This window comes from Benincasa hispida, chromosome 4 (genome assembly GCF_027475165.1).
Source record: "Benincasa hispida cultivar pf3 chromosome 4, pf3_genome.v1.1, whole genome shotgun sequence".
Lineage (NCBI taxonomy): Eukaryota > Viridiplantae > Streptophyta > Magnoliopsida > Cucurbitales > Cucurbitaceae > Benincasa > Benincasa hispida.
The window spans coordinates 57,692,702-57,717,141 of NC_143481.1; the positions used below are offsets into that span (position 1 = coordinate 57,692,702).

The following is a 24,440-nucleotide window of genomic DNA, read 5'->3' on the forward strand; positions in this document are numbered from 1 at the left end:
GTCGAGGTCTGCCATGAGTTAGAATATTGCTAGATTAAGTTTGTAGTTAGGATGGGACTACTGTTTTAAAATTTATTTAAAAGTGTATAAACTCGATTCCAAAATGAGTTATGTTTCCAGTTGTTTTCTTAAAATTCCACTGCAAGTTTATTTGTTAAAAAACAAGCTAGTAGGGTTGGGCAATGGATATCATGAAAGAGTGGTATATGTTGTCCTCATGCCTCCTTTTGGGTTAAAGAGGTAAACTCGGAAGGGGGTGTGACAAACTCATAGTTTTTAATCATGGAAACATATTCTATTTATCAATACAACTATTATTGAAATTGCATTTTGTTATAAAATTCAATAAACGAACCCAAGGCTATAGTATGAATATTTTTGCAATAAGATCAGTGCTACCAACAAATGTTTCGTATGCCATAACTCGATTGCGTATATTTTTCAATTTGGTATGCAGCAAGGTCCTAGATGTGCAGCAATTAGAAAAGTTGGAAGAAGATATTGTGCTTATATTATGTTTATTGGAGAAGTATTTTCCTCCTTCAATTTTCACAATTATGGTGCATCTCATAGTACACATAGTTAGGGAAGTCAAAGTTTGTGGGCTCATATATCTATGATGGATGTATCCCTTTGAAAGATTCATGAAAGTCATTAAAAACTCCATAAGAAATAGATATCTTCCAAAAGGTTGTATTGCTGAAAGTTATATAGTAGAATAAGTCATTGAATTTTGTTCTGATTTCCTGTCTTGAGTAGATCCTTTTGGGGTTGGCACTCATAATTCACAAGACTGTTTAGACCATTCAAATACTGGTAGACCATTGTCGAAAGGAGTTTCTTCTAACCTGAACAAGAACTTTTATATCAAGCTCATCAGTATGTTTTGGAAAATACAATTGATGTGCAACCATATTCAGAGTAAGTTTTTTCAATGATTTTGGTTTTATTTTTTCATTTATTTTTATGATATAAATCTAACTATACAATGTTTCAATGTTCACTTCAAAGAAAAAATATGATGGCTTTGCAATTGCAACATCGAAATAAGTCCAAAAATCAGAAATGGATTTAAGAGGAATGTAATAAGACTTTTATATTTTGGCTACAATAAGAGGTAAAATGTTCAACCTATTATTTTACATACACTTTTTAATGCTTGAGATGGAATGGAAATTCTCATGGTAGGTTGCAACTGAGCTATAAATGGGAAATACTAATGTTTCAAATAACTTGAGGTGGATTGTTCATGGTCCTCATTCTTTTGTGATTGCATATGGCAGTTACGTAATTAATGGATGTTGCTATCACACAAAATCTTATGATAAGGATCGAAGTGTACAAAATAGTGGAGTTAGTTTAGTTGTATAAACGATGCAAGTGTTTAGTTCAAAAGATAAAAATCCCATCATTGGAGATATGTCTTTTTATGGACTAATACAAGAGATATGGGAACTAAATTATCATACGTTTAATGTTGCTATGTTTAGATGTGATTGGGTTGAGAACAATAGTGGTATCAAAATCGATGAGCTCCGTTTTGTCTTAGTTGATTTAAATAGAAAAGGTCACAAGTCTGATTCTTTTATACTAGCAAACCAAGCAAGACAAGGATTTTATGTTAAGGATCCAAGTGATGTTAGATGGTTTTGTGCTTACCCCACCAAAAAGGGTCTTTGAAGATAGATATAATGGCGACGAACTTGGAGATACAATATTACGCTGTCAAGGAATACCCAATGATATGTTGAATCTTGATGTACATAATAACCTAGATGAGAACATGTAAACATATGTACGATCGAATTGTGAAGGCACATGGATACCTACATAACATTTTATGGGTAGGTTATATATTGTGTAATGTGATAATTGTTTTTTTAATTTACAATTTTTATCAATCACATCTGATTTCTTGTTTGCTTAAATGTATAAAATGCTAATTGTTTCTTAAATTTGATTGTAGTTTTTCATTTATACACCAGATGAGCATAGTACAGTGGGTGATGAAGATTTAGAGCTTGGTGACAAGGAAATAGTAGTTGTTAGGTCAAATGAAACCACCAATCAAAAGAATAGAGAACAGGAAGCTACTATTATGTTTGATGTAACACGTATTAGAAGTGCGGGAGAAAAGAAGTTTGTGGAATACAATGAAGATGACGTACCCATTGGTGAAAATAGAGCTAAGTTAAAGTCTTTCATTGGGTCCTCTACGCATTATCATGTACCTATTATATATACATCTTGGAAACGTGTACCTACTGAGTTGGAAGATAAGATATATAATACAGTTGAGGTATATATATTCAACTTTTTATCTTGATAATATTGTAGATGTATATGTAATGTTTTCACTAACTTTTCAATGTTTAGGCCGCCTTTGTAAGAGCATTATGAAAACTGCAGGCATAGCTTTTCGTTAGTTTAAGAATTGGTTAACAACCATTATGTCATTTAAAGATGAACCTCAACTTCTAATAAATCCACCAAAAAAGTATTTATTTATTGATCAAAGTCATTGGGAAGAGTTTGTAAGATCAAGATTGTGTGTAAAGTTTTAGGTAAATTGTTAATTTAATTTTATAAATATTTGTTATGCCATTCCCTACTAATAAACATTACGTTTGTATAGGAAAAAAGATGCTTACAACAAGAACGTCGATCTAAGAATAATTACAATCATCAAATTTCAAGGAAAGGTTATGCTAACCTTGTTGAGGAGATGGTAAGAATTTAGTATATGTTCTCACGATTCCTAAATTTATTACAATATCTAATTTTTTTTCTTCATTTGTATTTAGAAGAAAGTATCTTCAAATGAAAGTGATTTCGATCGAGCTAACCCATGGAAGAAGACTCGAGTTATTAAGAAAGAAGAATATGATAATGAAGATGATCAAGAAGTCTCAATCAAATAGTAAGATAAGTTTTAGATTTACATGAAGTATATGACATATAGCTTAATTATATTAAATTTCATTTCTTTTTAGGATGAGTGATGCTTGTTTTTATGAAGTGAATTATGGATGATATGCGATGGTGAAATTGCGTTGTGCACTCAAGTTTCCTTAGCGGAATCCAAGTGTAAATTCCACTGAGTTTCCTGGTAAGTCCAGGGTTGAACTCAGGGACTTGTGAAAATAGATTGCGATGGTAATTTTTGTGAAACTTTGCGGTAACCAAATAAATAAATTGTTGGTTTGTTGTTGATTGCTGATAACTTGTAGAAATACAAGTTATTTATACTGCTTTATTTAGATATTGCGGTCAAAAGAGAGGAAAGTTGCGTCAATTGTATGGAAATTAGCTAAGAAATACAAGAATTATAAGTTGTCGTCAATACACCCACTAACACCATTGCAATGGTAGAAAAGAATATTTCAAGTCTGTTTTGCAGGAAATCAAGTCACCGTATGTGCTCATGGCTCAAGAGAAAAAGATTAACGCATCTACGTCGCATTGAGCCCATCATTCAGGAATGAATGGACGATCAACGCAATGACGATGCATGCGATAATCGATCAATAGCTTTGCGATCAACGCACCTTCAACCACATGCGATAATAAAAAACAACACCACATGCGGGCACATGATCGAAAAATGCAAATGAGCAATGCAATTGTGGAGGATTTTGATACGTACACAACTAACCATTGTGCATTTTCGACGAATTGATTGCATAGCAGAAGGAATATCTATTCCACCATTTTCAGAATTTCGATAACAATAAACTGGGGATCACACGGCAGAGAGTCAGAGAATTCATCTATAAATACCTTCAGAGAATTCACTGAAAGATATACTTGATACGAGGCTATTTTGATATTTGTATATTGAGAGAGAGGTTGATCGGAGTGCTGATCGGAGAAGATCTGGGAAGAAAAAAGGCAAGGTCGAGAGATGAGTCTTAGGGAGATTCATTCCAAATCCCCACCGTGAAGTTCTGTACCTAGATCAACTCTACCGGTTGAGCAAGCCTGAGAGGGACATTCATCCTTCAATTCACTTCATACGCTGCCAAGCGATTTCCCCATCCAGATTTGTGTCAAGACATTGGCACTCTTCTGTATTTGTTTCTATCTCTATCATCAATTTTATCTCTTCTTATTAGTTTAAATCATTCACACCATGTATCAGACGCTTGATTCTATAATTAAATGTCATGATCATTTTCATCTCCATATTTCTGTCTACTTCCGTTCCTCCATTAATCGCTTTCTCCACGATGTTTTCTTGATCCCTTGGTAATTAGAATGAATTAAACAAGTAAATTAATTTGTGCTAAAGGAATAAATATGTTTAGCTAAAGCATGCTAGATGGCATCTTCACCTGTGAGAGCAGAAGTGAAGATGCCATTCTGATCTGTCGAGAGAAGGTTAGAAGAATGCGTTAACTAAAGCGAGAAGTACTTCCAGAGATGGAAGCAACCTTGCATTCATTACGTTCATCCCTATTTCACCACAGAGATGTGGGAACACGGTCGATCACCGAGAGGTGTACGTCAAGGGAAAGCGGAACCATAGTTATATCTTTAACGCAATTAATGAACTTGCGATGTTTGTACTAATTATCTTTTCTCTTTCTACTTCGTACATAAAGCCTTGCCACCGCATAACACGATTCTTTGAATAATCTTCACAGTCAGTCTCAAACTCGGTATCATGTATCATGTAACCTATATCTTGTATCATCATAGCTTAGCTTTACTTTTATCGCATTTTATCTTATTACCGCATATTTTACTTTACCGCAATTTTTAATACCTGTATAAACACAACTTTTATTAAATTGGAAAACCCCCGGTCACATATATCACGAATGTAACACAATTAACCTAAAAAAATCCCTATGTTCGACCTCGGATCACTCCGAGAAACTTATGGTGGAATTATACTTGGTTTCAACGCAAGGAAACTTGCGACAACGCATAGCATACTACAAGCATTCCATTAATAATGCATACATCTAGAAGTACTATCGCATATCTTTGCATCATCGCATTATATGCTTACAAGTTGTATCTTGCATTATAATCATCCATACATTTTATGACATAAGAAGATAAATTTTATGCGTTACAAGTTTATGGACAAATTTTATGTCAACAAGTTTATGGCGCCGTTGTCGGGGAACTGGTAACGAGGACTTGGAGTTGTTCATGTATTCATATTCATCATTGGTCTTGAGTTTAAGATAAAATTTTATGTCATCAATTGCGTTAATGAGAAAATAAAAAAATGCGACAGATTTGAGAAAAGTTAGTTGTGTGATAGATGCATTGAGTATGCGGTGAACGGGTTGAGAAGATCTTTAGCTAGCGTTACTTGGGAATGCATCAGACTATGCGATCATGCTACAACCATGCACGCTAAGTCATTTCCCAATGCAAATGCGATGCTCCTAAGTCTAGGACGCATGTGTTGAATGCAAAAGTGTCCATAGAGCTTATCCCTAAGTCTCTACTCTTGTCATATGCGATGATACAAAATGCATGAAGGCAAGGTGACCGCATACAATCATATTCTATCTCTAGGATGCATCCGATGCATTAATAGAAAACAGTGCTTATTCCTAAGCTCCTATCTCTTGTGTTATGCATTCTAATCTGACTCTCCCGAGCCTAAATTCTGACCTGACCTTTCCAAGCCTAGATCCCATCCTTAGACTACCCTCCCGAGTATCCCTAATGGACGAATGAAGCATACATAATACAAGACAATCGCATTGCATGAAGATTCCCTAGTTGTGCTAGCTAAATGGTTCTCAACCCATTCAACTGATTTAGCTACTCATGCGTAAATACTGGAGAGTGAACAGATATAGAGAAGTGAATTCCATTTCGATAAATGAGTGGAGTACAAAATAACAATGGAAGTTAAAGGTAGAGAGCCTGGTAGTAATTCCTTGCTGACCGAGGCTTTTACACTGCAATCTCTATTCGGTTCTAAAGATGTTCCTACTTCCACAGGCGTTCGCCCTCTCTCTATCCTTGAAGCTTCTGTTGCTCTCCAAGCTTACCGGAATGATCTGTCAGTACAACCTCCTTTCTCGCGTCCGCCTGAAAATAAAAGAAAACTATGGACAAGGCTAAACTCTAAAGAAAGTTATCTAAGTCTTCGAACTAATGAATGGTGAACCCCTTTTCTGAAAGATGCCTCTGGTATTTATAGAACATCCAAAGTGAACGGTGGCTTCTGTCTCATGATTGCATAGATGGGACGACTTTAATTCTCCTGAATGATACACTGAATATTTGTCACCGAAAAGCTTAATGTACTTGTATCATTAACAGCTGTCAACTTAATTCGGATTCGACTGTCATCAGCTTTCTGTCCCATCGCGATTAATTAGCCTTTCACCCAGATGCGCCCACCATGTTGCGCTGACCAAGTTGTGTCAATCCTTCTCAGGCAAATTTTTGTGAACACAATCATCGCAAAGCCTTATGGTGAATTTGCGCTCGACCAATGATTTCCTATGATCGCAATTCTTGCATTGCGTCAACGCATATTCTGCATAAAAACACAAAAATCAACTGTTCCTATGTGATGAACACGTGCGACCACAATATTATGAAATTGATGCTTGATGGACACAATTTAATTTGTTTTATCAACGCAATCCAACATTGTTTAAGAACTTAACACTATGATAACGTGCATTTCTGCCCGTCATCACACCCCCAAATTTAAACAATGCTTGTCCTCGAGCATAAGCTAAATATTTCCTTCAGCAAGTCAACCGTAATGTTCTTTTCCTAGATTTCGAAAGGATACTTCATTCAAATCCTATGTACCAAAGTTTCCTTAAGTCCTTATTCAAGTCTCTTCTTAAAATATTTCTAAGACCTAGGGACCGCAAGCTTAAGCTTCAAAAAGACTTTACTAACTTCCAGAGCATCGCATGATTTATTTCAAACAGAAAATTTTCCACCGGGGTGTCAAACGATTTTATCCTTGCATATTTCTTATCATTGTTATTTTTTCCTGACCTTGCACTTATCCAAGTGCCTTGCCTTCGTTCTGGCTTGCCCCCACGTGCGTCATGCGAACATCCAACTTCGAGCAATGCGCTCTTTCTCAGACTACACTCATGCCTACTTGGTAGTGGAGTTGCGATCATTTATTTATGCGTTGATCCTGGTGACTTACTTTCGTTTTGGCTTGCCCCTACATGTGTCATACGGACATCCAACTATGGGTAAGTGCCTTTCACAACTTAACTCTTATCAACATGGGTTTCCCATTGCGTTGACAGTGGAGTTGTTATTCTAAAATTTTTTTTTAAAAAAAATAGAAAGGTCGAAAATAAAATACCTCAATCCCAAATTTAAAATGCGGCAATGTCCTCATTGCCAAAAGAAGTGCATGTCACAAGTTTCCTTGTGCTAAAACCAAGTATAATTCCAACGTAACTTTCTCAGAGTGATCTGAGGTCGAAAACGGGGATTTTTGTCGTTAATGTGATACTTATGTGATACATGCGACCGGTTTTAATAATGAATAAAGAATGTTGGTTTGTACAGAATTATAAATTGCGATAAAGTAAAAATGTGTTGTAAAGTAAATTCCTAAACTACTATGATACATTATACATGGTACAAGATACATGATACTGGGGTCGAGGAACGACTGTGAAGTTGTACAAAAATGTCGATGAACGCGATGGCAAGTCTTATGAATAAGGCAGAAAGAGAGAGTAAAAAGTAAAAACATCACAAGTTCGAAATTCATGTAGGATGCAACTAAGGTTCCGCTTTCCCTTGGCTTACACCTCTCAGTGATCGGCCGCGTTCCCATATGTCTATGGTGAAACAGAGATGAACGTGATGAACGCAAGGTTGTTTCCATCTCTGGAAATACTTCTTGCTTTAGTTAACGCATTCTTCCAACCTTCTCTCGATAGGTAGAATAACATCTTCACTTCTGCTCTCACAGGTGAAGATGCCATCGAGCATGCTTTAGCTAAACTTAATTAATTCCTTAACACAAATTAACTCACTCGCTTAATTCTCGCTTTTTATCCTGGAGATTAAGAACACATCATGGAGAAAATGGATGATAAACGTATGGAAAGAGACAGAGAGATGATAATGGTGACGATGATAACATTTAATTCTAAAATTAAGCGTTTGATACATGTTGTGAATGAGGGAGTAAAGAAGATGAATACAGAGGATGAAATAAAGAATAGAAACAAATACGGAAAGTTGACACAGATCCTGATCGGAGATTTGTGCTTGCTGGCGTGTGGAAGTGGTGGAGAGGAAAGCTTCCCTCTCAGGCTTGCTTTCCCAGTAGAATTGACCTTTATACAGAGCTTCAGCTTCAGGAATGTGAAGAATTCTCTGCTTGGAGTTCTCCCGGATTTACTCTATAGTCGCTTCAGACCAACCTCTCTCTCAATATTAGTATATCTCGGTAACTATGTGTATCTGTATTTTGAAGAAGCTATTTATAGATGAGACGTTGGCTCTTTGAATTTGTGGTCCCCACTGTCTAATTATGGTAGTTCATGAAATGGCGGAATGGAAAATTCCTTCTGTTACGTAATCAATCTGTCAGAAATGCACAACTAAAAGTTGTACACTTGTCAGAATCATCCGCGAATGCATTGCTCTTCACATCTTCGATCTATCACCGCATGCGGTGTTGTTTTTTATTACCGCATGTGGTTGAAATGCGTTGATCACTAAAGCTCTTGATCGATTGTCGCATGCATCGCCATTACATTGATCATCTATTTGTTCTTGATTGATGGGCGCATGTGATGTACATGCGTTGTTTATTTTGTCTTCGAGCCATGAATGCATGCGGTGACTTACTTCCTGCAAAACAGAGACTGAAACATTCTATTTCACCATCACAATGGTGTTAATGAGTGTGTTCACGACATTTCATAAATTTCGAATTTCTTAGCCAATTTGTATACTATCAACGCAACTTTCCTCTCTCTTTTCCGCAATATCTAAATAAAACAGTATAAATAACTTGTATTTCTAAAAGTTACCAATAGCGAAAATTTTGAAATAAAGATAAGGAAGAATACACCCCCAAATTTGCTTGTCGCCTACATTGTGTATTGATGCATCCATCTTTGCGGCGATCTCTCTTCTTTGGATTGCGGTGATGGAGTCAGGTAATTTCCTGCTTCGTGTAACATCTCTGCAATCCTGTGCCTTAATCATTGTAAACAAACAAAGAGATGGTCAACTTATTTTAAACAAAACAATTTTTTTTTTAACAATAATAATGAGTAAAATGCATATAGATAACTAATGATTAAAGTGACGAAGGAATGAGAGTTCAAGAATCAAACAAAGGGTATTTCGGGTTTTTCAGCTTAACGGAGGTCTTTTTTGGCTGGAAATCACCCCCAAAATATGCCTTAACTCATTGTCCATTAACCTTAAATGTACGGATTCCATCCTCAGTGATCAGCTCCACCGCACTATGTTGGAATATTTCTTTAATGATGAAGGGTCCGGACCAGCGTGATTTTAATTTTCTCGAAAAGACCCATAGATGTTGAAGAGTAAGACCTTTTACCCGACTTGGAGGTTCTTACTGCATATGCATTTGTCATGCCAGCGCTTGGTGCGCTCTTTATAAATCTTCGCATTTTCATATGCGTTATTCTTCCATTTTTCTAGCTCGACCAGTTGCATTTTTCACGCTTCTCCTGCTTTCTTCAAATCAAAGTTCAGCTTATTTACCGCACACAGTGCCTTATATTCCAGCTCCAAAGGTAAATGACACGCCTTACCAAATACCAATGCATATGAGGACATACCTATGGGTATTTTAAATGTAGTCTGGTATGCCTACAATGCATCGTCAAGCTTTGTTGCCCAATCTGTTCGCGAAAGCTTTACTACCTTCTCAAGTATCAACTTAATTTCTCGATTGGACACTTCAGCTTGACCATTCGTCTATGGATGGTATGCGGTGGCCACTTTGTGGAGGATGTTGTATTTGCAAAGCAGCTTCTTGATATTATTGTTGACAAAGTGGGACCCTTCATCACTTATGATGGCACGGGGAGTGCCAAAACGAGTGAAAATATGTTTCTTCAGGAACTAGAAGACTACCGCCGCATCACTTGCGGCACATGCTATTGTCTCTACCCACTTGGATACATAATCGACAGCTAATAAAATATAATGTTTACCATTTGAGGGAAGGAATGGTCCCATGAAATCAATCCCCCATACGTTGAACAATTCAAGCTCCAAGATGGTGTTCATTGGCATTGCATGTTTCAATGAAATGTTACTTGTTCGTTGGCACCGATCACACTTCATTGCGTAGTCAACTGCATCCTTGAACAATGTAGGCCAAAAGAATCCAATCTGTAAGACTTTGGCTGGGTTGCGCTGCCCTCCAAAGTGCCTACCATATGGTGAGTCGTGACATTGCGATAATATGCGTTGTTGAGTAGCATTGGGTACGCATAATCGAAAAATCTGGTCTGCCCCTCTTTTATACAGATTCGACTCATCCCAATAATAATGCCTGCATTCATGTTTGAGCTTCTTCTGTTGGTGGTAGGTATAATCTTCAGAAAATTGCTCACAAACCAGATAATTGACTATGTCTGCATACCAGGGCAATTCTTCAATATGGAACAACTGCTCATCTAGGAACACCACACTCACCTCAGATTCATTGCGGTTAAACTCAAGATTTTCTAGTCTAGACAAGTGATGTGCAACTCTGTTCTCTGTCCCCTTCCGGTCAATTATTTCTATGTCAAATTCTTGAAGGAGGAGAACCCATCTGATCAACCTCGACTTTGCATCCTTCTTTTTCATTAAGTACTTTATTGCCAAATGATCAGTATGGATAAGTACCTTTGTTCCCAATAGATATGCCCGAAATTTTTTCAATGCAAAAATTACCGTAAGAAGCTCTTTCTCTGTGGTGGTGTAATTGGTCTGAGCAGGATTTAATGCTTTACTCGCATATGCGATGGGGTGCAAGATTGTTTTTCTCTTTTGCGCTAAAGTTACTCCCATCGCATACTCGCTTGTGTCGCACATTATTTCAAAAGGCAGTGTCCAATCAGGTGTAATCAACATGGGTGCGATAATCAGTGCATTCTTCAAAACTCTGAATGCATTGAGGCAGTTGTTGTCAAACTCAAATTTTTTGTCAACCTCTAACAACGCACTCAGTGGTCGTGCTATTTTAGAAAAATCTTTGACAAAGTGTTTGTAGAATCCAGCATGCCCCAAAAAGCTTCGTATAGCTTTCATGCTTGTTGGAGGTGGAAGTTTTTCAATTGCTTCGATTTTTGCTTTGTTCACCTCCCCCATCCCAGGAAACCTAGTGTCCCAACACTATGCCCTCCTTTACCATGAAATGGCATTTTTCCTAATTAAGCACCAGATTCGTCTCTTCACATCTCTTCAGTATCTTCTCCAAGTTGGCTAGACAAACTTCATAAGTGTTCCCATAAACAGAGAAGTCGTTCATAAAGATTTCAACAGATTCCTCGAGATAATCTGAAAAGATGGCCATCATGCACTTTTGGAATATGTTTGACGCATTACAGAGGCCAAACGGCATGCGGCGAAAAGCAAAGATCCCATATGGGTAGGTGAATATTGTCTTGTCTTGGTCTTATGGAGCTATCATAATCTGGTTGTACCCAGTATAACCATCAAAAAAGAAGTAAAAATCATTTCCAGCTAAACGGTCTATCATTTGATCGATGAATGGCAGAGTGAAATGATCTTTCTTTGTAGCCACGTTCAACTTGTGGTAATCCATGCAAATGTGCCACCCAGTGACGGTCCTTTGTGGTATTAATTCATTGTTTTCATTCGAGACTACCATAATGCCGCCCTTTTTCGACACACACTGCACGAGGCTGACCCATGTGCTATCTGCTATAGGATATATAATGCCCGCATCTAGCCATTTAATGACCTCCTTCTTGACAACCTCTTTCATCGCAGGGTTGAGTCTGCGTTGATGTTCAATCGTTGCTTTGTGATCCTCTTCAAGACGAATGCGGTGCATACGGTAGACTAATTCCTCTAATGTCGGCAAGCGTCCAGCCAATTACTCGCACATGTTTCCTTAGAATGCTCATCAACGCATTCTTCTGGTCTTCGTTGAGCGTAGAGGAAATGATAATAGGCCATTTTGCCCCAAAAAATGCGTACTTTAAATGATTCGGTAGGGTCTTTAATTATAGTGTTGGTGGTTCTACTAGAGATGGTTGCATTGTTTTTCTTTCTTCTTTTTCTATTGGCTCTACTTCTTGATTTTCGATCATTTCTTCTTCCTTGTTTCTTTTTGTTATGATTGCATTACAGGCAGCAACAGATGCGTTGGCATCATCTTCTTCATTTTCTTCATCAAACTTTTCTTCTTCAATCACATTCTGGTCATCATCTGAGTCATGCAGATTTTCTTCATTTGGAAACTTCATGGCACGAATTATATTGAACTTGAGCTTCTGTCCATTGATGCTTAAAGTGATCTCTCCTTTATACACATCAATCTTGACACGACTTGTTAATAAAAATGGTCGCCTCAGAATGGTGGGCACATCTTTGTCGGCCTCGTAGTCCAATATGATGAAGTCGGCTGGTAGGATAAATTTATCAATGGTTACCAGCACGTCCTTCACCTTTCCCTCTAGATGAACCAGAGATCTATCGGCCAGTTGGAGAGTAATGGTTGTGGGCATAAGTTGCCCCAAATTCAGCTACCTAAAGATTGACAGAGGCATAAAATTTATGCTGGCTCCTAGGTCACACAGGGCTTGCCCGATGTACAATCCTCCTATGGAGCAAGGAATATTAAAACTCCCAAGATCGCTCATCTTCGGTGGAATGATTGATTTTGGACTCTGAGTTAGCGCCACCGTGGCAAACTTACCAGCTCCTCTCTTCTTAGTTACCATATCCTTCAGAAACTTTGCGTAGGCAGGCATTTCCTCAATCGCTCCACTGAAAGAAATTTTAATATGTAATTGCTTTAACATAGACGAAAAGTGTTGGTACTATACCTCTTCGTTCTTTTTCTTCCTTAGTCTCTGTGGGAAAGGGGGTAACTACACTTTCATGGTTCCCATCTCAGTTGACTTTGAGGTCGACACAACCTATGGTTTATTACTTCTTTTTCTCTTTCTTCTTCTTGCATCATCACAACTTCAGGTTCTGCCACAATGGGAGCTATCCGACTAAGCTCCTTCTTTTCTTCCTCCACAGTCCTCCCACTTCGCAATGTCACAACCTGACATTGCTCCTTACCTGATCCTCCCGGGTTGCATGGGAGTTCTGTTGAACTCGGCAGAGCTCCTTGCGGTCTACTCTTCAGCTCACTTGCAATCTGGCCCATCTGTAATTCTAGATTGCAGATGGACGTAGCCTAACTATGAAGCACAATTTCGTTTTTCTCTATGTATTGCTTCAATAGGCTTTCCAAGGAAGAGGATTACGGTGGTTGTGAGCTACTTGCTTGATTGCTCGTTTGACAGTTATTGCGTGGGAAGAATCCTGGTGGCCCTTTTTTCTACGCTACAGGTTGGAAATTCTTTTGCTGATTCTTCCAAGCAAAATTGGGGTGGTTTCTCCACCAGGGGTTGTACGTATTCGAAAAAGGATTATTCTTGACAAAGTAAACGGACTGTGGATTTTGCAGGCAATCTTCCATTGCATGCTCATCACCGCGAGTCGCACACCTTGTGGTGTTTTGACTGATTGCATTCATTTGCCCATTTTGCGGTGTTGGGCTGCTGATCGTAATTCTCTGGATTAAGTTCATCATTGCGGTCATCTGATTTAGTAGTGAAGCAATAGCACCATTATTTGCATCATTGTCTTTGAGTCTCAATCTCTGGTCACTTTCTCTCCAATCTTTAGGGTTCTTAGAGATGCGATCCAAGATATTCTTCGCCTCGTCATACGTTTTATCAAGCAGACCACTAGCGGCTGCCACATTGGCAGCGATCTGTGAAGCGAGATTCAAACCATGATAAAAAATTTCCATCTGGAGGCAATCTGGCAACCCATTGTGTGGACAATTCCTAACCAGCCTCTTAAACCTTGCTCAGGCATCATTGAGCGATTCGTCCATGCCTTGTTCAAAATTTGTAATTAGTTTCCGTCGTCTGGCGTTCTCAATAGGTGGAAAGTATTTCTTCATAAACTTATCCGCAACCTGTTCCCAAAAAGTGATCTCTCCCGGTTACAGAGAGAAAATATGTTCCCAAAAAGTGATTTCTGCACAATACGCCCATTTCCTAGCCTGATCACAGAGAGAAAATGGGAACAAAGTTAGTCGAACTTCTTCGACAGAGATGTTCAGGAACACAAAAGTATTGCGAATTTCAATAAAACTTCAGAGGTGGGCATGCGGGTCTTCACCACGCCTTCCTCCGAATTGTCCTGCAATCTGGATCAAATACAGCATCACCGGTTTCATTTCAAATTGGCTTCCGTCGAGGGCATGCCTCATGATTCCTAGAGAGAAATCATAGAGGTTTGGCGATGCATAGTCCCTAATGGGTCTATTGCGATCGTTTGCCAGCAGGATTGAATTCGCCATGACATTGTTATCATTTGGTGCTTCATTTCTAGGCTGCTCCGCCATCTCTTCTTTATCTAACTGTGGTTGCTTTTGACGGACTCTCGATCTTCGTCTAAACGTTCTCTCAAACTTCGAGTCATAATTGACCAGAGATTGAGAGCCTGCAAAAAAATCAGAAAAATTACCGTTAGCACACTATTTTGCCGAAGTCCCCGACAACGACGCCAAAAACTTGATGCTTGTTTTTATGAAGTGAATTATGGATGATATGTGATGGTGAAATTGCGTTGTGCACTCAAGTTTCCTCAGCAGAATCCAAATTTCACTGAGTTTCCTAGTAAGTTCACGGTCGAACTCAAGGACACATGCAAATAGATTGCGATGGTAATTTTGGTGAAACTTTGTGGTAACCAAATAAATAAATTGTTGGTTTGTTGTTGATTGCGTTAATGAGAAAATAAACAAATGTGGCGGATTTGAGAAAAGTTAGTTGTGTGATAGATGCACTGAGTATGCGGTGAATGGGTTGAGAAGATCTTTAGCTAGCGTTACTTGGGAATGCGTCAAACTATGTGATCATGCTACAACCATGCACACTAAGTCATTTCCCAATGCAAATGCGATGCTCCTAAGTCTAGGACGCATGTGTTGAATGCAAAAGTGTACATAGAGCTTATCCCTAAGTCTCTACTCTTGTCCTATGCGATGATGCAAAATGCATGAAGGCAAGGTGACCGCATACAATCATATCCTATCTCTATGATGCATGTGATACGTTAATAGCAAACAGTGCTTATTTTTAAGCTCCTATCATTTGTACTATGCATTCTAATCTGACTCTCCCCAGCCTAGATTCTGACTTGACCTTTCCAAGCCTAGATCCTATCCTTAGACTACCCTCCCGAGTATTCCTAAGCTCCTATCATTTGTATTATGTTTTTAAAAACGTCAAGAAAGTCATTCTTGACATTTAAAAAACGTCAAGAAACATTGTTAATGCAATGAGTTTGTGTAAGACTGGACCAAGAAATAAGTCACTCTTACTTTATAATGTTGTTTACTGTTTAAGACTGACTATTTCAAAGTGATGACCTCAGTAACTCAACCTTAATCCTAAGCTAACTATGAACTTCTGTTTATTGGGAATTATCCTTAAATTTTCACAGGCAAGGGTTGGCTCAATAGCGGTGACTTAATAAGCCTCCCATTTCAGAGGTAAGATCGAGTAGATAGCTGGGGACATAGGGTGCAAGACAGAATTCGTTCCTACCCGCTTTTAGGGATAGTAGAGAGGTTGTTCTCTTAAATACTGATTTTAGGTCTTGAACAAGGGGCCCCACCCTCTCATTAGCCTGGGAGGGATTCGGTTTGGTGATTGGATAACAAATCAATTATTCATTAGAGGATCAGTGGGACTTAAGGAGCAAGATGTAATCTCGGGGGAAAAACAACATTTGACCCAACTGTTATTACGAACAACCTGTGAAGGTTCAACTTACTTATTATGGTTAAATCAAGTGGACAAAAATATATGAGTGCAACTACTGGACTTTAGTGGAGTAACCCGATAGTTAACGAATGTTGGTTAATTCGATCTAAAGAGTTTATCTAATTAATCTCAAATCATTGGAGCCCATGATCTATAGGTTCATTAGGTCCCCCTACTAGCTCACAAACAGATTAAACCTTAGAATATCGTGATGAGTATATTTGAAACGTTCAAATTCAAGTTAATGGAATTAATAATTACACACAAAATAATTACACGTTTAATTATTGTATTAAACGGAATTGGAGAATTGAATAATATTTCAATTCCATTTCAAAATTAAATACATAAATAAAGATTTATGTTTTGGAATTGGTGTTTAATTAATTTAATATTTGATATTAAATTAATTTCATTAATTAGATAGTTTAACTAATTGTTAAGAATTATTTTTTATTCAAAATTAATGAAATTATATATTATTTTAATTATTGAATTAATATATATAAAAAATTATAATTTTGAAATTAAGATTTCAAAATTTATAAATTTAATTTTGAATTTAATTTAAATTGTGAGAAAATTCACTTCGTGGATTTATCCCACATTAAACATCATAATTGATTGGATACACTAGCATGCAACGGAAGCAAACATAATCAATAAGCACTCTAATTGCATTTAATTTGAGTTTTAAAGAATGCATTTTCAGAAAATCACAAGTGTGTTTCATGTTACATACCTCTTGATGAATTCTTTAAATTTCAAGCTGTTCTTCACTTCAATTAAGCTGCAAATCAACCGTGAACCCCCAAGAGATCTTCTCTACTATTCTCATTCTTGAATTTGAGTGGTGAAACTCAGATTTGAGTGAATTTAGCAAGTGAATTTTGTGGTTTTTTATGTGAGGAAGAAGATGAATGAAGCATAAACTTTTTCCGACCGATTCACCTCTTTCTTCTTCAATTTCATAGTGATTTTATCACTCTCAAGCATGCAAACCTAATCAGGACACTCAAAAGCCAGCAGCTGCTCAACAATTGAAAGTGGGATTTGTGTGATTATATGGAAGTTACACCTCCTTCTTCCTAAAAACCCTCTAGGTTTTAAAAACCCAATTCCAATTTTAAAATTTCAATTCATAATTTAATTAAATCAATATTAAATTTCTTACTGAATCTAAATTGGAATTAGTTTGGATTTTATTATTAATTAAACATATTTAATTAGTTTATTTAATTTAATATCAAATATTAAATTAATCACACAGTTAATTTTAAACATGATCTTATTCATGTAATTGATATTTAAATCAGCATTTAAATATTATTAACTCTCCAATTTTATTAATTTCAACCAATTAAACGTTAATTATATCGAATATAATCAAGCAAACCCTAATTTGATTTTGATCTAATTCGAACGCAAAACCCTAATTTTAATTTGAATGATTCAAATTGATGTCATTCCAAATTCACTAAATTTAATAATTCAAGGTGTTCATGTTTTACGAGCTAGTAGAAGGACCTTATAGACCTACAAATCATGAGCTCCAACGATTAAGATTAATTGGCTAAACTCTTTAGGCAGAATTAATCAGTATTCGTTGACTATCGAGTTACACCACTATAGCTTGATTGTTGCACTCTCCTCACTGTAGATATATTTGTGTCCACATGATTTAATCATAACTAGTAAGTCGACCCTTTACAAGTTCCGTAATACTGACTGGGTCAATGTGTTGTTTTACCCTTGATATTATGTCTTGTTCCTTAAGTTCAAATTGATCCTCTAATGAACATTTGGTTTATGATCCAATCACTAAATCGGATCCTTCTCAAGCCAGTGAGAGGGTGAGACCCCTTGTTCAAGACCTGGATTTAGTACTTAATAGAACAACCTTTCTCCTATCCCTAAATCGGGTGGGCATGAATTTCGTCTTGCACCCTATGTTCCCAGCTATCTACCCGATCTTACCTCTGAAATTGGAGGCTTATTGAGCTGGCGCTGTTGAGCCAGCCCTCACCTATGCAAATCTAAGGATAATCCTTAATAAAAAGGAGTTCATAGTTAGCTCAGGATTAAGATCGAGTTACCTAGGTAAACTAAGTGAAATAGTCAGTCTTAAACAGTAAACAGCATTATAAATTAAGAGTGACTTATTTCTTGGTTTGATTTTATAAAAAATCATTGCATAGGACGCCCCCACTTCTCATGTCAATACATGAACGAATCTGGATCACTTCATTTGTAGTATCCTTACAACAACTTGTAACAGCTACAGAGTAGGCCACATCTAATTGTGTTACTAGAATAAGGAGTTAGAAGTAACTACATGTGCAAAACGATATTTTTGGCTATTTACTCGATGTACCCAACCTTAATCATGTACTATAGACCGTAGGCTTTCCGAACATGTGCAAAACAGTAACTACATGTGCAAAACGGTAAGATGTACCCAACCTTAATCATGCACATGTGCAAATAGCCAAAAATACCCTTTTCCTCTATGTAAATTATTTTATAGAAAGCATGCTTAGAGATATGTTTATGCATGGTTTTCATCTCCTTTGTTCTCTTAAGTTCGTAAAATGAAATTCGAAACACCTGATGTTCATATGCTTCTGCTGTGGGAATTCCAATCCCTTCAATTGGTATTAGAGTCAAGTCATATCTCTAATTTTTTTTTTTTTTTGGTGACTTAAAATTAGAGTTTTTTTGGGTTTTAATTCTGCATTTTGAATGCTTGGTTTGCACTTGGATGTTTCAAAAATTTGCATTAGATTTATTGCTTTAAAGAGTTTAAAATTATGAGGGTCTGATGTTTTAAGCATCTAATTTTCACTATCGAGTTTGTAAGTCGGTGTCACTCGATGTGCAAGTGTTGCTTATAAATTTGGTGCCATTTGGAGCAAGTTCGGGTTGAATATCGAAGCAGATGGTAGCAATCTGCCTTGGAGCGTAATGCGTAGCATAATTACACTGTGCCTTACGCTGTAAGGCAAAATGCCCAACATAGCTATACTCGGCAACAACGTTCTGACGCTAAGGCGAAGCATAACATTACGCTATGGAAAGCTTCAGACCAGCGTAACTACGCTCGCGTCCTTACACTCCAATGGTGTCCGCGCGTGCGCCCAGGCGATCAGAGGTTATGGGTTCGAGGCTTCTGCGGGAGTTTGAAGTAATTTTTGTTGTAATTTTTTAGTTTTCATGTAATTAATTACTTTTTTGATTAATTAAATTAATACAAGAATAATATTAATTTAATTAATTGTTTAGGATGCCAATTTTTTATGTAATATTTCCATTTATTAATTTATACATGTGATGTATGATTTAATTTTATTATTTTTCATATTGTATGCCATATAGTTTAAAATCCCACCGTAGAATAAACATAAATTCATGCATCATGTTTTAATATAAGTGTTATATTATATGGTTGCATGATACGTTAAGCATGCTCATGCATCATATTTAATATAAATGTTAAGTTATATGATTGGATGCATTGATAAAATGTCCATGTATCATGCTATATTGTAATTGTTATATTATATAGTTTGGATGAAGGTTGTGTGTTTATTTTCATTACTTTATAATATAAAAGTTATGTTATGTAATGAAAAGGGAAATGCATTGAACATGACATTATCTTAGAAAATATAATTGTTATGTTTTATGTATGTCATTAGATGCATGTTTATACGTTTTAATTGTTTCATTAAGTTTTATAAGTATTATAAAATAATCAAATTAGAATTAAGAGTTGCATGCAAACACGGGTTAAAATTAATTTTAAATTTTTAAAATTGATTTTACATAGAACTATGTTGAAATATTTCTAATGAGATTAGAAATATGTTAATCTTTTATATTTCTTTTTAATAAGATAAAATTGGATTAATAAAAGATTAAATTTATAAAATAATTGTCTATAAGGGATCTTTGTCTAAGGAAGGTTCTATCTAAGGATGAGGTATTTTAAGCTGATGAAAAAGGATCACCCCTACTTGGGAACCAACCTGGAAGGTGAATTAGACAACTAGTTTATAAGCATGCAATAAATGATTTCGTTTGTTAAAGTGTTTAACGAACAAAATCATTTTTTGAAGAACTATCTAATATAAGAGTTATATTAGAAAAATTTAACAACCACTTAGTTAAATTGTTAGCCGAATTTAACTAAATTAATAAACCCTGGGTTTAAAACACTGGGTGGGTTGAAAATGATGTATATGATATGACAATTTCTTTTCACCTTCTGCCTAAATAGTTCACATCGTGAGATCAATACTTGACCTCGAGATACCTTTGTTTGTGTTCCCCTACGGATGATATTTGCATAGGTCAATACCAAGGTAAATGGAGAGAGTGTTTATAGTAAGTAGGAGAGGGACGTGTGTCAACACATCCCATGGTCTCCTTCATTGATTTGTAGTAAAATTTCATGCTCGGCCTTGAGGAACCTTTGCTTGTGTCCCCAAACTGAAGGTATTTGCATGAAATTTTACACAAACTCCATAAATGAATAGGATTACTTTAGGTGTAACCGGTTTTCTCCTACCATTGAATCATTGGAATGAAACTCTAAAGTCTAAAATGAAGGGTTACACTTACAAGAAATTGTTAAGTAAGTTGATGATTTCTTGACGGAACAATGGTGGCTATTGTAATAGGGATAAGAGTTATTCTAGTGTAATGGTTGGTTGAGATAGTCTCAATTCAATGAAGGGGTTACTGACCCCCTATAGTGGCATTTATCCTGACTCACTGAAGCATCATTACAAAATTAGATGTCACATAGGGTACATTAGAATTTTTCTAAATTTGATTGGTTTCAGTTGGTCAATGCCTTAATAACTAATCTAAGTAATTTGTATGGTTTCAACAATCTTCCAAAATGACTAGTATTACATTAAATCTTCTAAGTGCTGATAAATTAACTGGTGATAATTACACGAGTTGGAAGAACCCAATTAATACTGTGCTAATCATCGATGACTTGCAATTTGTCCTACTTGAGGTGTGTCCCCAAGTATCCACTCAAAATGCAGTCCAAAATATTCGGGATGCATATGAGAGATCAATAAGGGAAAATGAAAAGGCCCAAGTGTATATACTTGCCAGCTTATCTGAAGTTTTGGCAAAGAACCATGAATCCATGGTTACTGCATGCGAGATCATGGAATCATTGCGTAAGATGTTTGGATAACTATCCTCACAGCTCAAACATGATGCTCTTAAATACATTTTCAATGCCCGGATGAAAGAATGGACATCTGCCAGAGAATACATTCTCAATATGATGGTCCACTCTAACGTGGCTGAAATGAATGGGGTCATCATCAATGAGGCCAATCAGGTTAGCTTTATTCTAGAAACTCTGTCAGAGAGTTTCGCAGAGTTTCTTGCAATTTCGTAATAATGCTGTTATGAACAAGCTAGACTACAACCTGACCACCATACTTAATGAGTTACAAACTTACCAATTCTTGATGAAAGTCAAGGAGAAGAAGGGAGAGGGAAATGTTGCCACATCCTCAAAGAAGTTCTTCAGAGGTTCGACCATTGCAACTAAGTCTGTACCATCTTCTTCTGACACCAAAAAGTGGAAGAAGAAGAAGGGAGGCCAGGGGAATAAAGCTAACCTTGCTCTAGCCCAGAGAGGCAGGAAGACCAAGGTTGTGAAAGGAACTTGCTTCCATTGCAACCCAAAGGGAAACTGGAAATAGAACCATTCTAAGTACTTTGTAGAGAAGAAGAAAGCCAAACAAGGTAAATATGATTTACTAGTACTGAAGACCTGTTTAGTGGAGAATGATAATAGCAAACAGTGCTTATTCCTAAGCCCCTATACACAAGTAAATTCCATTACATTGTAAATCTCTATTCGGCTCCAAAGATATTCCTTCTTTCACAGGCGTCAGCCCTCTCTCTATCCTTGAAGCTTCCGGCGCTCTCCCAAGCTTACCGGAATGATCTGTCAGCACAACCTTCTTCTCTCTCGTCTGCCTTAAAAGAAAAGAAAATCTAAGAACAAGGCTAAACTATGAACGGACTTCTGAACTAATGAATGGTCAACCCCATTTCTAAAGGATGCCTCTGGTATTTATAGAACATCCAAGATAAATGGCGGCTTCTCTCTCATGATTGTACAGATGGGACGGCTTTAATTCCTAACTGATGCGCCGAATATTTGTCACCAAAAAGCTTAATGTACTTGTGATCGTTAGCGGCTGTCGACTTAATTCGGATTTGACTATCATCAGCTTTCTATCCCAACGCGATTAATTAGCCTTTCACCCATATGTGCCCCTCATGTTGCACTGACCAAGTTGTGGCAATCCTTCTCGGGCGAATGTTTGCGAACACATTCATCACAAAGCCTTGCGGTGAAGTTGCGCTCGACCAATGTTTTCCTAATGATCGAAATTTTCACCTTGCGTCAATGCATATTCTGAACAAAAATACAAAAATCAACTGTTTTAATGCGATGAACGCATGCGACCGCAATATTATGAAATTGATGCTTAATGGACGCAATTAACATATTTTATCAACACAAGCTAACATTGTTTAAGAACTTAGTACTATGATAACGTGCATTTCTACCCGTTATCAAAGGGATGCGATGGCCTCATTATTTGCGTTACTGTCCTTGATTCTCAATCTTTGATCGCTTTCTCTCTAGTCTTCATGATTTTTAGACAAGTATATTCTTGGCCTCATCATATGTTTTATCAAGCAGACCTCCAGCTGCTACTGCATTGGCAGCTGTCTGCGATGCAGGGTTCAATCCGTGGTAGAAAATTTCCATCTGTAAACAATCTGGTAAGCCGTTATGTGGGCAATCTCTTACCAGCCTCTTAAATCTTGCCCAGGCATCACTGAGTGATTCGTCAATATCCTATTCAAAATTGATGATCAACTTCCTCCTTTTGGCATTCTCCGTTGGAGGGAAGTATTTCTTCATGAACTTCTCAACTATTTGTTCCCATGATGTAATCTCCCCTGGTTCGAGAGAATAAGCCCATTTTCATTCCTGGTCACACAACAAAAATGGAAACAATGTTAATCGAACCTCCTCGGCGGAGATATTTGGGAACACAAACGTGTTGCATATCTCAATGAAACTCCGGAGGTGGGCATGTGGATCCTTGCCACGCCCACCGCCAAACTGTCTGGCAGTTTGGATCATCTGTAGTATCACCAATTTCATTTCGAACCTCGATCCGTCAAGAGCTGGCCTAATGATTTATGGTGAGAAATCATAGAGGTTGGGTGACGCATATTCCGGATGGGCCTATTGCGGTTATTTGCATTTGGTGCTCCATTTTCTAGTTGTTTCGCCATTTTTGGATCTTTCTCTTGTTGTTGTTGTTGTTGGCGGCGGCTATTTCTTCTTCTTCTTCAGAAAGTTCTCTCAATCTCTGGGTCGAAAATGGGCTCAAAATTTTGTCCTTCACTCATGTGACGCCCGCTTTTTCCCTTACCTAAGGAGAAGCAGTGGACAGAGACAAAGAATCTGCAAAGAAAATAAAAAAGTTACCATTAGCACAATGTATTGCCGTAGTCCCCGACAACTGTGCCAAAAACTTGTTGCGTGGTTAAATAGTGTAGAATGCGATGGTGGAATGTTGATGGCAAGAAATTAGAAGTCAATTTTACTCAACAACCAAAATCCCATGGATGCGGTATGCGATGCATGTTCCTAAGATATGTGTTGATAGCCATGCGTTGATGGTCATGCATTGGACTGATAATGCGTTAATGAATGTATGTGATGACCATGCGTCCTGCCACAAGTTTTCTTACGCTGGAACCATGTATAATTCCAATGCAAGTTTCTCGGGTAATTCGAGGTCAAACACAGGGACTTGTAGCTATATGTTTGTGGTGATGTGCATGTGGCGGTTTAAATAAAAAAAAATGGAGGGGATGTTGCTAAGTTAATCCTACTCCTACTCCTATCTAACAGACAATGCAATGAGAATATGCATGAAAGGTAGAGATACGACAACACTTGACATGAAATAAATGTATGGGAAAATAGATAAAATGCGGAGAAGATTTCATTGCAACGCTTAAGAATGACCACAAGGACAACCTTAGTCAACGCAATCCATGCAATCATGCAACACACATACAATAGTAAACCACCTCTCGGTGCGAATGCTACGACTTCTAATGCTAGAATGCAAGCGATATATGCGGTAAGTCTATAGGACCTACACATAAGCCTCTATTCTTATTTATGCAATGACAAAATGACACACACAAATAAGGCGACCACATAATATCATTCCTATTCCTAGGGTGCATGCGATGCAGGTTAACAAACGAAGCTTATCTCTAAGTTCCCCATTCTTGTCAATGCGTTCCAATCTGCTCTCT

The 24,440-nt window shown here is 37.2% G+C and overlaps 1 pseudogene; it reads left to right on the top strand.

Annotated features, from left to right (window-relative positions):
- Positions 1 to 557: 557 nt before the first annotated feature.
- LOC150036833 (uncharacterized) lies at positions 558 to 1,834 on the top strand (annotated as a pseudogene).
- The last annotated feature ends 22,606 nt before the right edge of the window (positions 1,835 to 24,440 follow it).